The following is a 15,232-nucleotide window of genomic DNA, read 5'->3' as shown; positions in this document are numbered from 1 at the left end:
TCCACTGTTTTATTTTCTTCTTTCTATCTTCTCTCTTCCCCTTTCACTCTTTCATTTCGTCCATCTTCTTTTTTATTTCTTTTACCTTTTCCTCGTGTTCTTCTTTTTATTTCACACGGTCTTTCTCAGCAGCCTTTCCTTTTTAGTGTCTGTGCTTCTGTCTCTTTCTAATTCTCTTGAACGTCGTCCTACATTCGGGTCCAAGCATCAATCAACGGGCAGGTAGCAGGCTGAATCTGGGTTAGGGGTGTTCACTGCCTTCAAACGCCCGTCCACTTATGTACCCGAGTGGCGCTAGACGTGGAAATCCCGACAACTCTTGGGAGGTACGTGGTACGTTTTTTCCTCAAAGGCTTAATCGATTCCCCACCTATGTCATACTTTGTTAAGTTGTTTTTGCACCCGACATCACTGGTCCTCCGATCAGACTACGGGGACCGTATCATGAGGGAGTCCATGGAGAACATCTTTCACGTTCGATAAATATCACTTTTGACATCTGGACGTCATCTGGACGTATATGTGGAAAGATATGCCTCAACTTCTTTTCCCATTTCTACCTGGATTCTGATAATGATGATGATCTATATAGCTGGCAAGCAGTCTTAAAACACGACGGTAATTCATCATTGCACAGGTTCATGTTGGTTGCGAGCGAACACAAAAGTCAAGTATAGGGAAATGAAAAACATGTCTTTATAAATGTGGTGACTATGAAAGACTTGTCAACTCCCGATACTTTATGAAACACCTTATTTTGCAGTTTCATATTTAAGGCGAAAGGGAAAACAACAACATAAAGCGAAAGGTTGACGGCATACAATATTCGTGATATCCAGCTGAATCATGATACGCACTGACATCTGTCGTTAACAAACTCTCCCTCTCTTCCCCCTCGTATTGAAGTTTCACATTATCATTTTATTCATTAACCACTTAGGATATCTGATCATTTTCTTTGCTATAGCAACAATCCAGTTCCAAACATACCAGTATATTTCTGTAATCCTCTCCCTAAACGCAACTTACAGACGAATTATTGATTCCCAATTACAATTTCAAAATGGAAGGCACATACTTTAAAGTAATGCTAAAATAGCCTCATCACAGGAACGTTAAAATGGATTGGAATCAATTTGTTTCTGGTTGACCTCCCCGTATAGTTGACTGCAACATGGATTCTTAGCAAAAATACATTATAGGCCAAGTATATGTCATGTTATGCTACCAACACAACAGGCATTGCATCGACCAGATTTGAGGCTCGTCACGACATCAAAGAAGAACCCCGTTAAAATGGTTTGGATTCATCTCGCGACGAGACACTACCATTTCTAATCTTCCCTCTTGGGCAAGATTTATTCCCACTAGTCATTGCCAAGGCAAAGTGAATTCAGTATCCCCTAACAGGTCTTGGAAACCAAGATGTGTAATTGACTTCGCTCCGTCTTCTTCGGGAAACAGCAGGTTGAAATCAGCAATCTATATTATAATCTTTAATTTCTAAAGTGATCCTTGCACAATCACCGGGGAATCATAACTTGATTCAACTCTGCTTTCGCTAGAGTCTGAACAATCGCACCAAAAATGTGTTAATAACGTCCTCTAGCATTAACTGTAAATAATGTGAATGTCGTGGTCAAAATTAATTTTAAAAAAAATCAGCAAAAAAGTATACCCGGATTTATTCAGAAATCATCAACAACAACGAAGAAAGAAAAGACAATCAATGGCAAGAAAGAAGCGAAAACAAAAACAAAACACTGGTGCTACATGTTCCAGTTTACCATCTGACAGACTATAAGCCATGAAACAAGGAGTTGGTGCAACGGAGACATCGTACTGCTGAGTTGCCGTTGTCTTACAAGGAGCTGGTTGAAAATTGATAATGTGACATGATGCTCTTTTAGAATGAGGACAAATTGTTATACGGGTGATATTCTTGCAGTCAAAGAGAAAGCAGAGATATCTGAACCACGTACTACTAAGTCCGCGTTACTCTTGTTCTTTTGTTTCGTTTGTGTGTGTGCGTGTGTGTGTGTTTTTTTTTTTCTTTGTACAAACGGAAACCAAAAGTTCAGCGATATTCGCATCGGATAAACCGGAAAGACACTATCTTCCGAATAACAGCAAGAGCAATCGTAATAAGTGCAAGTGAGACCATTCAAATATGAAACATTGTCTGATTATTCTTACCTGACACTGTTGAATGTCTGGGACTTCTTGATGGCACACGGTAATCAAGTTATGGTCGCGTTAGGTATCTTCTCTTTTTCTCGTTAACCAGAACCGCACGCCTTCTCTGTTCAACCAACTGCTACTCTTTCTTTTCTTTGCCCGCGGCGTCTTTGCCAAGTTGCCGCTTCGACACTTATATCCGGCACCTGAAGATTGCTCTGGAAACTCTTCTCTCAAAGTGATTCGTCTCTCGCTGTCTGTTTCTCTGCTGTCTTTTTTTCTCTCTCTCTTCTGTTCTTGCCCTCAGCCGATGCAGCGTTCCCACAAAATTGACTTAATGTTCACTGCAGTTGATGGTCAGTCGGTGCTTGGACGGGAGATAAATACGCCGCTCGCCTACTTGACTTATTCGTCGGTCGATCACGCATTGGATGCCTCGCGCCATCCCCGCCAGACTTTATTGCCGCCGCATCAAGGGGTTTTGCGAGCACTGGCAGATTGGAGCGATCCGATTGGTCGGTCTTCCGTCAAGTGACTAGCTACGTCATCAAACACTACCCACTATACTTCTTTTTTGGAGCACAATGTCAGATGTTTCATCAATGGACTATGTTTAGCGTAGTGAAAACGCGCGTGAAATGAAGGAGTCTGCAGGGTTGTAAAAAACATCAACCACCCTCTCTCTTCCGACTAAAAATTCCACCTCTTCTCTCTCTCTCCCTCTCTCTTTCCTTGTATCTCTCTCACTCTATGTTGACTCATATTCCTTTTCACAATATCCTTGAGGTGCGTTATGGACAAATTTTCACTCCTACATCATTAATATTTTTTCTAAAACCTTTTCTGTGCCAGGGACTTTAGACGGTTTGTACAATGCTATGGGTTTTTTTTACTCTCATCGGCACTCAAAGCATACGAAGGATTTACGGACTGTTGCATACAGTAACTGCAAACCAGTACACTTTCAGATACTCTATAGGGGTGTGGAACAGAGGTGGTTTAACATTGGGAAAACAGCATCTATTGTAAAAGTTAAAGACGAAAACAGAAGGAGAAAAAAATGAGGAGGAGGAGGAGGAGAAGGAGAGGTGGAGGTCGGAGGGGAGGAGGAAGAGGAGGAGGAGAGGAAGAAGAGGGGAATGAATTGGAACGCAAAGGAAGAGGGAAACTGTAGAAAGTGTGCTTGGTTGGTGACAACTGCGTAACGATGCTTTTGTGAATATCTAAATATCAAGTTGGTTATGATTTATCCAGTTTGGAAACACACAAGCTGGGAATGATTTATCCAGTTTGGAATAAAATGCTCTAAGCTTTCCGAGAAAGTTTTTTTTTATTTCGATCTTCCTCGACTACGATTCATTCCTTTACTCAATCAAAATAATTGTGCTGTTTTCTATTTCGATTTACTGCTGGCTTCATTCAGGTTTTTCTATTTCTCGTTCATAAACACAAAGCGGTCATCACATTGCTTATTTCTTCAGGTGGGGGGGGGGGAGATGTAAGTCCATAGTAACGTCAATTCAAGTATATTCTTGCGTTTTCGAGCTGAAGGAATAGCGAGACATGGTGGATATCGTTAATTTTTTGCGGAAGGCGAACAAATTGTATTATGAATACCACAACGCGCAGTCACGTGTGCCACCCACATTGCACAACTCGGCTCCCGTATCCCAAGCATGACATAGAGTCTGCTATTTGAAAGAGGTAAATCAAGTGCTCCATCATTATGCTAAAAGAGTGAAAATGTGTTGGATTTTACTGTTATTTTCTTATCATGACTGCACAGAAATTTGAAAAAGCTCATAAATATTGTTGTTATTGCGTTTTCGCTTTCCTCCAGACTACCAATGATGTGTTTATATATTGCTGTTTGAAGTCAATCCACATTTATATCTGGGCTTTGATTTCCTTGAAATTTAGCATGTTTGTTCCGCGGAGTACGGATGAAATCTGAGCTCTTGACTTACAATTTGTGAGTGTGCTTGAAATCCATTTAGGTAGTAAAAATTTGTAGCAGGTTGATGATTAATCAATGCCTGAAATACTGCACTGTACTTTTTAACTATATCAACACATACATATACAAAGATCTGAAAAAAAGAGGGGTGGGGGAGGTTCGAAGTAATATAAACGCAAGTGGCTGAAAGTGTCAAAAATAGCTACACACAAGGTTATTCCTACAGACAGCGGCGGTCTGTTGCAATGACGTGTCAACTGAACTTTCGTCAGATCAGGAGAAAGCCAAGAAGTACTGTGTACTTCGAAAACGCATCAAGTGCCAATATCGCAAGTGGTCGATGAGCTCACTGAGGGAGTGGTATTCCCAAGTCAATCGCTAACACCTTTACATGTTTTGCATATCACTCTGACAATAATGATTTTTTTGAAGACGCACTCTTTAACCTATCCCCTCCTGTAAAAGGCATTTCTATGGTGTTGGTGTGGTAGCTTGAAATTAGTCAAAATATTTTATCACTCATTGCTTTTATAATGGTAAGGTAGAATAAATATTTCTTTTCCACATTGATTGCGAGTCCTATTCTTGGTCACATACCATTGCTTTGGTAAGTTGCATATTCATCAAAATTCTTTAAACTGTTAAATTCTTGACTGACCCTTACATTAAGAATACATTTGTAGGCGATAAGTAAAAGTTTCTCTCCTGACTTTGAATTCTGATGATTTTGCGCATTATCAATAAATGTAATTATTGAATTTCTCCTGATTTTGTGCTGAATTAGTAAACTCATAGCATGTTCAGTCTTACATATTTTTTCAAATATGAGATACACAGTAAACGTGGTAAACTTATCAGTTGTCAATTTATGATATGATGATTCCTATTGCCCCCCCCCCCCAAAAAAAAAAATCCATTACTTGCTGGATTAATTGGATGATGTTCGTTATTCCGAGGTTCATTATTCCAAAACACACAAATTCCCTATAGGCCCTACCTACATGTTCGTTAATCTGTAAAGACTAGTCCCGAGTATACACGGGTGTCTATGAGTAATATATTTTGTGACGTTCTTCCAAAGATTCGTTAGTCCGGAGATTCATTAATCCGAAAACAAAATAAGGTTCGTTATTTCGAAGGTCCGTTAATCCCAAAACGGAAAGAAAATGCGCACAAAGGAAAATTCTTGATTACATTTCGAACCATACATGTTATTTTCGGATTAAAGAACCTTCGTTCTAACAAACCTTTGTAATATCGCAAGAGATGTATCGATTAACAAACCCAATTTCTTGTTTTCGGAAGAAAGAAATGTAACATACTTGTAATCAGAGACCATAGTGGCTCAATTGCTCTTTAATATGATCTTCAAGAGATGTTCAGTTCTTTTGAAAGCAACTGGCCCACGTAGCTCATAATTATGTCTTAACCTATATAGGAACATTTTTTTTTTTCAGTTCAGTTCAATTCAGTTCCATTCATTTCAATTCTTCCATTATTTCCATTATCAAACTAGAAATGTCGCTATGGCGACTGGTATGCCTCCGCCATAATGCATGATTCTCCTAATAGGTCTAGATAGTACATGTGGACAATGTGTGATTACATTTTCACAAAACTGGCAAAATAATGAAATGACAAGTTTGTCACAAATGTGTTGAATGTTCACCTTCCTTGACCTTGGTTTAATTGGATGAATAGGAGAGCATGTATTTGGGGATTTAAGGACTTTAACCCATTCATACATTTATGCATTCAGTAATTTTCATGGTACAGGTATGGAGAAAAAGTGCAATTTCTGTACTGAATAGTAAATTGTTACCATGTTCATCTGGCCTTTGACCCTAAAATTCATAAGATAATCACGTTCAGGTAGAACATGCATAAATATGCAGTAAGTTCCACGATAAATTGAGCCACTTCTGAGATATGGAGGATAAAGTTAGTTCAGCACTTTCACTTGATCTTTGACCTTTTGACCTTTGAGGCAAAAAAAAAAGAAAAGAAAAGAAAAACTCTCCAGAGAATTTCTGTTAGGTTACACATGCATACACCAAGTGTAAAAAAAAATAATAATCCTGCTGGCATTGCATGAACATGAGGGAAATAGGAAAATTTTGAAGTGTTGCACTTGACCTTTGACCCCTGACCTTTGACCCCATGAACCCTACATTCTCTAGATAATCACTGCCAGTCAGTACATGTATATACTATGTTCCATGAAGATACCTTGCACAATTTTCCAATTTACAGAGAAAAAAAGAAGTTTTAATACTTTTACTTGACCTTTTGACCTTTGACCTTTGACCTCATGACTCAAACTTTCACCAGAGAATTTAAATTGGGTAATACATGTATACACTAAGTTTCAAGAAAATATCTTCAGGCATTGCATAGATATGGTGGAAATAGTGAAATTTTATGTATTTGACCTTGACCTTTTGACCTTTGACCTTGAGCGTGTGCACCCAAAAGTTGATAGGCACAACTTCACCCCCTAATACACATACATGCCAAGTTTCATTAGGATACCTCAACAGGTTTTGATAGTTACCTTGTCCACAAAATTCATTACGGACGGACGGAAAGACGGACGGACGGACGGACGGACGGACGGACGGACGGACGGACGGACGGACGGACAACCCGAAAACATAATGCCTCCGGCACCACTTCGTGGCGGAGGCATAAAAATGAAAAGCGATCAAAGTACAAAGAATACAGGCAAAAGTAAAGTAAACACTGTAAAGAATAGTACTTATGTTTGTGCAAATGAATATAGTGGTATAAAAAGTATGTATACTTTGCAGAAATGACATCAACAGGTAAATAGAATGATGGAAATGAGTAGTCCACTAAAAAGCACAGCTTGTAAATGTGGATCCCTCTGTAAACAATATGCATATCTGTCAAGTGATATCTAAGTTGAATAGAACATTTGTTTTATCAAATTTGCCTTTTAACAGACTGGATTGTTGTTGGTAAGGGAATGACTAAAAATATCCACAGAAAAAAAAAAAACCAAGAACAGGAACAACAACAACAGACTGATTTCGAAATCACTTCTTTGTCATTGTTTGTAGAACCCACTCGGACAAACTTTGATGTGATGACATAATTCCCTAGTCTAGTTGGCATAACTAAAGATTATAGTAAAATTTAAACTACACATTGATTCCGTAATATATATACATTTTTTTTTTGTAGTAACCATTGGGGCAGAATTTGACGCAATAATATAATTCCCTAGTCTGGTTGGCATGATTAAAGCTTATGGAAATACTTAAAATCGAGTTGTCCGTCTGATTTCAACAAATTCTGCGCTACTCCTAGTTCGGCTCTATGCCTGACTCCTATTATATTATCAATGTTACTACCTGTGAATAGATAATGGTTTTGCTTTTTATATCGGAGAATCATACTCAAATATGTATAGGTGAATGAAGTGAATGCACCGAACGCATCAGTAGCGCTTGAAAAACATCGGATGATCAATTTAAGAAAGGTTATGAATTTTCTTTTTTTTTTTTGTGCCAGCATCGCTGTAAGAGTAATAGCATCACTGCACCACTACGGTATAAAGAGAATAAAAAAGAGAACTCAACAAATTTACTTCGTTTCTAACACAATGAAAAACGACTTGACTTACTTCTTTCAGAAAGCACTGGGCATAATCTTGACCTTTACTTACCTCTTACGCAGCAGGAGAAATTGCATACTCTTAACATATCCATCGACCATAAGTGATAAGCTAAGGAAATGTGTAGGCCTACTTCTAATGAAATATGAAAGTTTGTGGAATCCTCTTTATACATGCATGACTGATTGTACATTTTGCTATGAACGTCTTGAATTCATGTAAGGATCGCAGAGCATTTACGTTGGCGAAGTGTAAGCACTACTCATATCACCCGTTGTTTTCCTATAGGACCTAGAGAACCCAGTGCTTTTGTGAACCAGAAACACACTATTTGAACAGTGACATGAATAGTCACCATTGCAAAGTATACACTGTTGCCTCATTGTTTATGATAATCATTCGCACATATATTTTGTATTATATTTTATGATTTTTAATTCTTACAAACTGTTAAACTGTATCATCTGTCACAAATGAATTAAATGAATTGTCACAATTGAGTATATGAATATAAGAACGACCCAAGTCCATTAGAGAAAATTTAGGAAAAATGGAAATTGATAAAAAATTTCCTACTCCCTTAAGCGTTTTCGGTTATTGGGGTGTTATTAATTCAAATTTGAATATAACACAGTCACTTGAATGATTATCTGTATTTGCATGACTACGTAAATGTCTTTCAAACGCGATAGCCAAATTTGGACTTGGGTCGTTCTTATATTCAGGTACTCAATTGAATTAAATGAATTGATTTGGAATAAATTGAATCAGGTTAAATAAACTTGAATTGAACGCATTTATATCTACAACTTAGCTTTCTCTACCCTGATTTCTCTCTTGGATCCTTAGTTTCAAGGAACACCTATCATGAAAAAGCTTAGCGTGTTCTTGCAATCTGATTGGTTGATTATCATGTAATCAATTCTCACTGACTGCATGCATATATCATGTTCTTTCAGCAATGCCTATTTTCCATAATTACCCCACGCAGGGTTATGGATAATAATGGTAAAGTTTACCGGATGTATGGAAAAATCATTTCCACGAATCCGGCAAGCTACAGTTAGCACACAATGTGTAGCTATAATTTCAATCATTTTTTTTACCCATTTTATAAAACAGTTAGCTCACTTTTTTTCCGTGGGTTGCTGGGAAATGCATACGGGCAGTCCCTCTGTATCATGCGAACCCACGAGGCGTACGATAAACGTCAGAAGTACTTTGTGTACACAATTGCGATCAAACATCAATCATACTATATAGTGCCTGCTTTGATACACATATACCGATCCGCTCCTGCCCTACAATTAACTCTCATCGGTATCAATGGGGTAGAAGCGCCGGTATATATTGTCTGCTGTACTTGTTTTAGTTTGTTTGTCTATTTTGCACTTTTGTCGTTCATAACACTAAGAATTAACGTTTCATGACTGCTATACCCGACTAACTTCCGTTTATTATTATCCTCCACGGTGCTTTAGATTATTTTGTGTCCTTGAGCAGATATTGTTTCGTGGAGGATATTTTATGTATTCAATCTAGCTGTCATTAGGCTCATATTCACTATAGGGTCAACGCTGCAGTGAAGTGACGTTAGTACTGCTCTGTCTTTTGTACGCAACCACGTAGAAGAAGTGGTTTGAGAGCAAGAATTGTTTCCCACGTCACGCCAGTATTGTTCCAGCCAATTCTCTTGTTCTTTTCTTTGTGTGCAGCCTAGGTTTCAAGTCTGCTTTATTTTAGTGCATAGCCCGCTTTGCGCATAAACGTAAACATATATTGCTTTTTGTGTGTGTGTGTGTGTGCCATAAATAGTCAGTGATATATAAATATAGATAGTGTGTACGCATCTTTGCAAAGAAAGCATGTAACGATGGAGAAAATAAAGCGCATCCGCGAAAACGTGAGCAGGTCTCTTCAAGAAAATGAAAAGAGATTAAATTTAATTTTAGTAACCGATCCACAAGTTTGGTTTTTGCGTGTTTTGTTTTATTGTTTGTTGTTGCCTTGGGGGGGGGGGGGGATGTCTGTGTCATTTTATCACGTAACAATTTCGTGCACGCACGTAGTACAGGGGAGCAATCGCTCTTACCAGAGGAAATTTATGATTGTGCCATTGCACACTCTCAAAAACCCATGCTCATGTCCAAACAAACTTAGGTTAGATACACTTATTGAAAACGTATGATTTTTATTTTAAAGCCATATCAGTAATAACTAATTACCCAAATCTACAGAAAACCCCTTTCGATTTGCTTCAATGGTCATAGAGGAATGAGGAATTTTGTAGAGGATGTCAGGTATCTCTTCCCTCCTAGTTTTGTCTATTGTATTCACACACAAGCGCATCGAAGTGGTGAACTTGGAAGACTCAGACTCATGACATGCTTTACAACAATCCACATTCTCTGTGACCGCTTAACCAAATTGTACGGGGTTTTCGGCAAAATAGAGCCAAGATGTTTTATTGTAAGACCTTCAAGTAGCATTTAGACAGTTTAATCATATTGGGTGTTATCAATGCGAAAATCTGACTTGGGACATACTGTATAGTTGATGACACCTTTTTTTTTCCGTAGAAATATGTAGGATAATGTAATATTATGAATATGATAAGGAATGGATTTTTTTAAACTTTTGACTTAATTCAAATATTTCATTTTATCCGATGATAACAAATGAATCATTTGCAGGATTTTGTATATTGCACCCCCAAGGCAGAGAAATATACCACCCACCCATATCAGTTCGTTGTATTCACAGTTTATATAAATCATATATATTCATAAGATTATGTTGAATGCTTGAACATTGATGTTGATATAAGATAATGATTTTTGCGAGGTACATTTCTTTATCCCATCATGGGGTACTACTTTGGGCCAAAAAAAAAAGAGAATAAATCATAGCATATAAATACTTGGAAGCATGTGAAATAAAAGTCCAAGTTTTTCTTCTTTAATAAAATCAAGAATGAATCAAGCACCTTTTGCAAAACTGCTCGGTGAAAGACCTTGTCGGAATAGGGCGCAATGTTTCTAATTTTAAGTTTTGCGCGCATGTGCTTGAAAAGGATGTTCCATTCATCTGTACAATGGTTCTCATTACGACATGGACGTCGCGAATCAGACACACCTGAATGTCACCATTTCATGACAATCACTTACATCTTAGGCAATAAAATCGCCTAAGGGATGACATGTTTGTTACATTTTACACATTAAACGCGAGAATATGAAACAAGTTTGTCCTCAGTGATGTAAGGTGTAGTAACCTCACGCGTATTTCGAAACCATTATTCAATTCATCTTTTCCTCTGCATTACAGAGGTGCAGTGCAGAAGAATGTAACAAACATGTTAAGTGATATAATGCTTGTATGGGGGGGGGGGGGGGGGTAGGGGTAGTCCGGACAGACATGTTTATATGGCCGATATTTAACCGATATTGAAGCAATGTTTGTGTGTGTTGTGTCAGTTGGGTGATAGTTGTGTTTCCAAAAACCTCTGCAAATCTCACTTTCTTTTATTAGAAATGTTTACTTTGTGTTTTTAAAAACATGCTTACCAAAAGCTGATATGCATGTGAGCATGTTCAAATCATATTGTTGGATTTTCTGACTTGTTGCTCTGGAAATCTGGACATTACTTTAGCTTCTCAGCAGCACTACTCACACAGTGTCAGCTCAGTTTAGTGTATTAAGGAATGGATACATCAGCCCCAGGGGTTGCCTTGTGTGTTGGTACAAACTGACACCCACCTGCACCAGTGAGCTTCTTCAGTTCAAGCTTCCTCCCTTGCTTCTATGATGTTCATAAATGTGACGGCAAGTCTGAGTACAAATCAATCTTGACTCGAAGTAAGAAGATGTTATGACAAGTGTTATTGTGGTTGACTTGCTGATTTATTCTTGACTGGTTTTCAGACTGGACTTCAGGTCTGAATACATGTTCATGTAGCCCAGTCAATGTAGGTGTGCAGTGTAAATGTACAGTACTAGGCCTATATACAGTACTGTATATGCTGCACTACTACATACAGTACACTACCAGGTACTATTTGTACCTTACTCACTATTTCTGCCACATAAAAGTACTACAGTTTGTTGTTTGATAGTACCACTTTATAGTAATTGAGTCTGGTACATCACTTTTTACATGCTGCATGGTACTTCCCACAGCATGGGTAGACATCCTCCCTCAGTCATGACCTCATGGTCCCATCCTGTCATCATGGCCTCCTTCCTTATTTTTACCACAAGCCTACTGCTTCTAAAGCCAGTCTACCAGCAAGTACATGTGCTAGGATTTCCTTCGCCCGATGCCTCAAACATTTCTCTTTGCCCACGAGCAGATGTGCTACTTACATGCAGCAAGTACGTCGCTTCTTTTTCAAGCATACCATAAGAGCAGAAATTCAATTGGAGTGCTTAACTTACATTCTACAAGTGGTAGTCATCTGGCTGTCCTTCTACTCCTGAGTGGCCAAGTTGAGCCAAATCCAGGACCTACAGAGACTTTCCCATGTGCTATTTGTACAGTGAATGTCATAGACAGTGACCACGCACTTCATGGTGACAATTGCAACACATGGTGCCATATAGCATGCACTGGCGTTTCTGAGCAATCATATGAAGTCCTCTCCAGACTCAACAGCTTTTCGTGGGTCCGTGTCAAATGTCATATTATCAACGTGGAATCATCAGATTCCTTCAGCAAATCAAACCTCTCTACAAGCAATCGATTTGAATCACTAAGCATTAGTGACCCGACCAGTGATGTTCAAAACCATCAGACATCCACACCAACTTCCAGGTCACATGGTCATGCAACAAGGCTACCATCACGCTTCTCACCATATAAAAACCGCAGGAACATCCTAAAGGGCATCATTATCAACTGCAATGGTCTTAAAAGCCGCGTGAAGTACTCCCAATACCAAGCGACAATTGTCCACCACAAACCAGATGTGATTCTTGGATGTGAGTCAAAGCTTGATGAAGAAACTCCTGCGTACAGTGTCTTCCCTTGTAACTACACAGTATTCCGGAAGGATCGCAGTGAACATGGGGGTGGAGTCTTTGTGGCGGTGCACGAGTCTCTCATATCATCCACCTGTCCTGAGTTTGAATCAAACAGTGAAATCATCTGGTGTAATCTGCAGTTCACAAATGCAAAGCCGCTATTCATAGCGAGCTTTTATCGTCCTCCAGCGAAAACAAGATCTAGAGGAACTCCGTCTCTCCATATCAGAGGTTGTCTCTAAACACAGAAGAAGCCACCCCAATATCATAATTGGAGGAGATTTCAATCTTCCAGATATTGATTGGGAATCCTGCACTTTGACTGGCACAAGCTGTGCAAATAGCATTCATCAACTTCTGATTGATACCATACTGGAATTCTCCCTGACTCGACTTGTTAGGGATGTAACTCGTCCTGCATCTGGTAACATCCTAGATCTACTTTTGACATCCAACACAGGTCTCGTCATAGACGTATGCATTCATCCAGGGTTATATCCGACCACAATATTGTATCCTTCATCTTCCCAGGCAATCCAAAAACTGGCCGTGCACTTCCCAGAAAAAAAAAAAAAATTCCAGTTCCATCGAGCAGACCACCAGGTCATAAAAGATGCAGCTGCAAAGTTCTCTGCTAACTTCCTCCTTTCTTCTCCAGAACTCCAAACCGTTGACGAAAATTGGAAGAGGATATCTGGTTTCCTCAAGAAATGCTTGGCGGATCTGATACCATCCAAGATCAGCAAGACACGGCGTCATCTCCCGTGGGTCATTCCTGACCTGAAAAGAAAATGAGGAAACGTGAAAGATTGTTCAGGCAAGCCCGTAGTCACCCAAAAGCATCAAATTGGGAGATCTACAGACGGCACCGAAACATGGTTGCCAAACTGGTTCACCAAGCTCATCATGATTAGGAGAATAATGTCATAGGGAACAGCTTGCAGGAAAATCCCAAGGCATTTTGGTCTTATGTCAAGCACAGCAGGTCCGAAAATATGGAAATCCCTTCATTGAGATCCAAAAAGGGCATCCACATGACTAACACAGAGAAGGCAGAGTGCCTCAACTCTTTCTTCCACTCAACATTTACAAACAACCAAGCTTGTCACGTGCATATGGAAGGCTCCATGCACTATCCCGACATAGGTCACCTGCACATTCATCGCCCTGGTGTGGCCAAGCAACTGTCAAACCTCAACCCATCCAAAGCCTCTGGACCAGATGAACTACCATCTAAGTTTCTCAAGATTGTAGCTGATGAAATTTCCCCTGCCCTTGCTTTCTTGTTTCAACAAAGCTACAACTCTGGCAATGTTCCAGTGGAATGGAGGTGTGCCTTAAGTAGTGGCACCCCTTCACATGTCCGGTGATAAGTGCAATCCAGGCAATTACAGGCCAATTTCCTTGACTTATATCTGCAGAAAGGTGATGGAGCACATAGTGCTCAGCCATGTCTCAAAACATGTAACTGCCAACAACATCCTGGTAGATGAACAACATGGGTTTAGGCAGAAATTGTCCACCACCACCCAACTCATCTCTGCCACCCATCACTGGGCACACACCTTGCAATGCAGAGGCCAAACAGATGTCATCTTCCTCGATCTTCAGAAAGCCTTTGACCGGGTACCTCATCATCATCTACAGACCAAACTGGAATATTATGGCATAAAAGGAGACACACTGCATTGGACCACGTCCCTGCTTTCCAACAGGCAGCAAGCTGTTGTTGTCAAGGGCTCCCGATCGTCTTGGGTGCCTGTGACATCTGGGGTACCTGAAGGATTGGTTGTCGGCCCAGCCCGCTTTCTGCTGTATATAAATGACATCACCACAACTATTAAGTCCAAGATGTGCCTCTTCGCAGATGACAGTGTGATCTACAGAGAAATCCAAACCATGAATGACGTCGCCATCCTTCAGCAAGACATTCAAACCCTGTCAGACTGGTCAACAAAATGGCTTATGGCATTTAGTATTGAAAAGTGTGCTTCCCTCATCATCACAAGGAAGAGAATGCTCCATTGAGCACAACTACAACCTTTGTAATGAGTCTGTACCCAGGGTCGACAGATACAAGTACCTCGGAGTCACCATATCTAAGGACCTCCGATGGAACACACACTGTCAACTCGTACAAGGCAAGGCTAGCAAAACCCTTGGGCTGATAAGGAGAACCCTGTCATCGTGTTCCAAATCTGTAAAACCCAAAGCATACATGAGCCTTGTTTGACCACAGCTGGAGTACGCTTCTGAAGCCTGGAATCCCTACACTTCCAGTACTGCCGAAGGCTTAGAAAGAGTGCAGAAAGCAGCTGCTCGCTTTGTCACCTGCGACTGCAAAAGATCCACGTCAGCTTCAGGGCTTGTCTCCAATCTGGGATGGGATCAACTGCACATACGTCGTCTCCATGCACATAGCACCATGTTTTATA

General features: G+C 39.8%; 1 protein-coding gene across 1 annotated transcript in view; it reads right to left on the bottom strand.

Moving 5' to 3' along the window:
• Positions 1 to 2,592, bottom strand: part of LOC139722864 (uncharacterized) — a 79,664-nt gene extending 77,072 nt beyond the window's left edge. Inside the window, exon 1 of the mRNA XM_071634145.1 lies at positions 2,197 to 2,592. The gene's annotated coding sequence lies outside the window, so the exon portion shown is untranslated. The remainder of the gene's footprint in view (positions 1 to 2,196) is intronic.
• Between the last annotated feature and the right edge of the window lie 12,640 nt (positions 2,593 to 15,232).

Source organism: Diadema antillarum, unplaced genomic scaffold (genome assembly GCF_040938485.1).
Source record: "Diadema antillarum isolate AM-2024a unplaced genomic scaffold, OU_Dant_1.0 scf00000174, whole genome shotgun sequence".
Taxonomy (NCBI): Eukaryota; Metazoa; Echinodermata; class Echinoidea; order Diadematoida; family Diadematidae; genus Diadema; species Diadema antillarum.
Note: the sequence above shows the minus strand (reverse complement) of the source record. Positions and strands in the feature narration are given on the sequence as shown.